The 5438-nt window shown below is 36.4% G+C and overlaps 1 non-coding gene across 1 annotated transcript; it reads left to right on the forward strand.

The window, feature by feature from the left end:
• Window positions 1-3977: 3977 nt before the first annotated feature.
• Window positions 3978-4118, forward strand: LOC145693751 (U4 spliceosomal RNA). The gene has a single exon (XR_014132828.1). It is a non-coding gene; the product is annotated as a U4 spliceosomal RNA (small nuclear RNA).
• Window positions 4119-5438: the final 1320 nt, after the last annotated feature.

The following is a 5438-nucleotide window of genomic DNA, read 5'->3' on the forward strand; positions in this document are numbered from 1 at the left end:
AGAACCGGATCTTAGTAATCGGTTCCGCACTTGGATCCGAAAACCCGGTTCCAGAACCGGGTCTTAGGAACCGGTTTCAGAAATGGATTCGAAAACCCGGTTCCAGAACTGGATCTTAGAGACCAGTTCCAGACCTAGATCCGAAAGCCCCCAAAAACTCGTAAAGGAGGAACAAAGTTCACCTTCAAAACACTGCAAAGAGGACCACTCGCTTGTGCCATCCCCGCCCAGACACGCGTGTGCCTACCAGAAATTTTTTGGGGTATACCAGTGGGTGTTTAGCCAAATGAGTTTGCCAGTTTGCCTGTTTAGTCAATGAGTTTGCCAGTTACCCAGTTTGTTTAGTCAAATGAAACAAGCGGCGACAGCCTGGGCGCCTGCCTGTCACTTCCACCATTTCATCTAGCACTATTCACAGCCTGCCAGCAGCTCGGGTTTAGCGTAGGAATGGCCACAAAGTTCCGGTTCCGGTGGAACCGGTTCCAGACCTGGATCCGAAAAACCGGTTTCGGAATCGGAGCTTCTAGAACCGGATCCGTTCAGAGCCGAAAACCGTTCCGCCAGGAACCGGTTCTGGCCATCCCTAGTAAAAATTCTAAAATGTACGAAAAAATTGAATAAGTTTTCTTAAAAATTACAAAAATGAATAATAGAATAGGTCTATTTTAAAAGTCATAAACTTCCTTACATTACACGACAAACAAACAAGCACATACAAAATATGAATTTTGTAAACTAATGCTCTTGTGCTTTTGTTTTCTAACTCAAGCATAGTTAAGTAAAAAGATTTCCCATTCAAAGAATTTATTATGCACTTAAATTGCGTAGTTTTTTAAAATAGTTTCTTAGAAGAAAAACTAGAACAAGTATATAACTACTTAGGTAGAAACGCAGAGAGTAAAATGAAGTACTTTCAATATTATTATTACTAAAATATTACTTTACGGGAATTAATAACGGAAAATTGACGTAAACGAACCAGAGAACTGGAAATTAAAATAGCGTTGTAATTAAGAATTTGTAAGAACTATGATAAGAAAATGCACATTCTTCACCTCGGGGTAAGTTTACATTCCTTTTAGTATTACAACTGTTTCCCAAGAATTGACTACTTATATTAGGCCTTGAACATTGGCTGCTGGACGAATACGATCTCTTCGCCAAATTAAAGGTCTTCACTACAGCGAAATTAAACGACCGCTAATTTTAGTTTTTCTGTAATACCTTCAAAACAAACAAAAATATTCGAAAAGCAAAAACGTAGTGCACTCGACAATATTATTTTGTATGTGATACCGTCATCACAACCCATCTATCTGCTTTCGATTTGGAACTGTAGATAATTTAGCATTTTTTGCGAGTTCTGTAAATAGCGGCATACCAAAAGCAGATGAGTGAATTGTGATGAAGGTATCAGAAGCAAATTCGTATTGTCTAGTTCACTATGTTTTTGCTTTTCGAATATTTTTATTTGTTTTGAAGATATTACAGAAAAGCTCTAAAATTAGCGGTATGTTCTAGTTTAATTTCGCTGTAGTGAAGGCCCTTAACGACACACACTTATTCTATCATTTACAAATAGTGGGCCATATGCAGAGTCCTTCTGACGTGTGATTAGTGCCATACTAAAGCGTTCGACTTACATATGCATCCTGCAGAAGTCGGGCGTTTAGCATGTCGCTAATCATTTGTCAAAACGACTCTGCATAAGGCGAAGTATGTGTTTCACTGTTAGAAGTAGGGCCATGTGTGTCAATATCAGAAGAAATCAAACAGCAATTAATACAATTTGCAAATAAATAATCCATTCCAACAGAATAAAAACTATCTACAGCATTAGACAGGCAACAAAAGACGTATTATTTAACGCCACTAGACATGAGAATTTAACGTTGAATTTAATTTCAAATACATTGAGCTTTAAGTCGTTTTGATGTTTGATTAACGTCATACTAAAGGCCTGGCTACTGCAGGAAACATATGATAGTCGAACTCTTTAGTATGACATAATCACACGTCAGAATGACTCTGTATAAGGCCCATTATATTGTAGTTCGTCAGTGAGAGCCTTCGAGTGCATATCGTATTCCCTGGTGCTGTATAGAGAAAGGGGGTCAAGAGGAACCTTCTTCACATAGCCCTATAAGACTTACACTACACATAGGCCTACATCTCTCTTCTTTGTACACTTACATTTTTCGTTCATACGTCCACTTCTTTCTTTACACTTTTCCTTTTCTTTTTCATTTTCATTATATATTTCTCACTTTTCCCCACTTTTAGTCCCAATCTTCTTTCACACTCTGAGCTTCTCTCCTGATTTTGGAGTTTCCTTTCCCTGATTGTGATCTTTACTTATGAACGATTTAGCTTTCATTTCACAAATACTTCTTGTAAAGTACACACAAGACGATTTTTACATTGGTAGCCTATGGTCTCAAATTGCACCAATGATTTGTTTGGGTGGGCGGGGATGAAGAGTAGTAATTTTATCATTGAAAATGGCACGATTGAAGTTTAACTATATCGTAATTTTCCTTTTAAGAACGACAAAAGTTCTGTAATTAAATAAAATGTGGTCTACAAAGCAAGCTATATTGTTTTTTTTTTTTTTTTTTTTTTTTTTTAATTTTGTCATAACCAACTCAGTTTCTTCTAGCCTCACTTTTTTTTTTTATTTTTAGGAGTGGGAATAGTAAATGAGGGGTTTCGCCCAAGTACTTAGGGATAGGCTCCTCAGCTGCTCGATATCATCTGTCGACTGACCATTGCGTGTGGCTTTGCCCTTAAAGTTATGAGTCAGAGCCTAAAGTAGAAGACTCACTTAGCATTATGTGAATCGCGACACAAAGTTCTCGACTCTGCTTTTTCTCAATCTTCAGCTGAAACAAAGTGCCAGACCATAATTGAAAAGACGGTATATATTTAATGTATTAACAGACCTATATTTATTTGTGTTGCTTCTGTTGATTTCACGTAGTTTATTTCATGTTGATTGCGTTGTATGACATCCTAATCTGTTTTCATTCATTTTAAACATGAACACTAAAAAAAAAAAAAAAAAAAAAAAAAAAAAAAAAAAAAAAAAAAAGTATCCTTAACTTTTAATTTACAATTTGTCCACTAGCCTATTGTTAAATAATATTGTTCGTCGGTATTACTGCTGCCTATGAGACGAGATTTGATGTCTCGTCTCAAAAATATATCTGCTTGTAATCAAAGAGTTCTATCTCGTAGGAACACTAATTGATATGTTAAAGAAAATGTAAGCTAGTTTGTGTGCAGTATGAACGAGCATTTTGATTTTTTTCCTTTCTGTTAATGTTTCGTTCTTTCACAAGTGCAGAAATTCTGTTATTATAGTTTTTACTCAGCTTTCAGCAAAATTTTCAAATATTGGCAGATACATTCTTAATCTGTCCCGATTTAAAAAAAAAAGAACTGAATTTACACAGATCTCTTTTATACTTTCAATACCGTATCTCACGCACGTATCAACTATAAAATAAAAATTATGTATTCCGTGTTTCTATTGCTTTCGAAATTGCTTTCCATGTCATTATTTTTAATGTGTCTATCTAAATATTATCATACGTTACATACAATTTTCAACAATTATTTTGTCATAAATTTTATAATTGAACGTCAAGAATCTTACTGAACATTAAATTTCAAATGTAAAAACAAGAACAAAAATTTTAATTCTCCCCACACAAACCTTATAGGAAAAGTACATTTATTGTCGCTAGATGGCAGCACGGAGCTATTTATCTCACTTGCAAAAGTGTTCGTAAATACTGCAAGTAATACCACATTTTACCGTTAACTGTTAAACAAATAATTATTTAATTAAAAGTAACTTACACCTTCTAAACATCTTTCACAAATTTTGTCCCAACAGGTATATTAAATGTTAAATACCACGAATTTCACGAATATAAAAATTGATAAATAAAAAATTCAGGGTGATGTTCATTAGCTTTGCGCAGTGGCGATATCGTAACCAATGAGGTTTAACCGAGGTGCGATTATTGCTAGTTGAAAACTTTTCCCAATACCCCGCCTGGGGGACGTGAAATACCGTCCACCAAGGCAATTTTTGAAAGCTCCTACGGGAGCAATAAAATAATTATAATATAGCATTACATACAAAAAAAGGAGGTACGAGCTGTAAACATTAATAAATGTGCAAGTTGTTTCTGCAAGAAGGGTCGGGAAGCAGATGACATAAATGTTTGCTTCCTACCAACTTTAATGAAGGGTTGCTTCGTGGTCGCAGGCCTGTTGTTGGGTTGTCAAGAACAAAAATATCTAATATGTAACAGATCAGGGGCGTCATTTAGGGGGACAGGGAGGGGCAATTCCCCTCTCCCCCTGAGTTTGAGATTTATATAGACTTTATCAAAAGAATAATGCCCCCAAGCAAAATCTGAAGTGACGCTCCTGTAACAGATGGTGAAACCAATCAGACTGCATTCTTACTGGCAATTTCGGCGCCGGAGTCGTGTGTAGTGTCATGAGGAGCAGTTCAAAATGAACGAACTAGTTCACATGAATGTGTCGTTCAGAAGCGTCAGTTTGTTCATAACCCGTCTCTAATATTCATATATTTTACAATATACGCCTGTACAGAGAGATATTTCTCATCAGCGATCATTCATTACGGAAGGGGATATATTATCTTCAGAGATTGCATTTCTTCTAACCACCTACCTTTTAGTGGCGGATCTAGGCCAGGACTGTGGGGCCTAGGACCCCCAGTTTCTTCAGGACAAAATAATTTAAGCTATTATTTATATATTTTTGAAAGTTTATCAATACCTATCATAGTCTGGATACTGGCTGTCCCGCCCCTAGTTTTTACCTTCCAGATTCGCCACTGCTTCCTTTCCTTTGTTCTAGTGGCTAGCTCGTGCCTCTTACGTGCGTGCAGTCTTGGTTTGGATTCCCGGAGAGATATCACATAAAGTTTAATTTAACAACCATTTCCTCTCATTGATCATCCGTCATCTTTAACCTAAAAGGTCATAAATATGGAATGTTACACTGAAATTTCATTTAATTCGATTCCTCTAACCCTGCGGTAATTCGCATATTTGAGTGACAAAAAAGTGACCACAACTCAGCCGCACATCCAGAAGTTTTTGTTGATGGGGTCGAAGCTTTGGGAAGAGGATCCAATGCTATAAGTCACTACATCTATATAGTGTTAAATAGGTATATTTCTGCACCCGAAAAAAACAATAAGTAATTGTAAAATACTTGCACCAACATTTGGGAGGCGATTCCTGACACCAAGATAAGACAAAAAGTATAGACCAACCTGGGTGCACAAATGCTTCCTTTTGGAGTTATAGGCTGCCGAAAACATGAAAAGAAAAAAAATCAACTTTAAAGGTCCATAGTTCCAAAACTATGTGACCTACTGTAATCGAATC

The sequence above is a fragment of the Thermobia domestica genome, chromosome 8 (genome assembly GCF_964235325.1).
Source record: "Thermobia domestica chromosome 8, izTheDome1.hap1.1, whole genome shotgun sequence".
NCBI lineage: Eukaryota > Metazoa > Arthropoda > Insecta > Zygentoma > Lepismatidae > Thermobia > Thermobia domestica.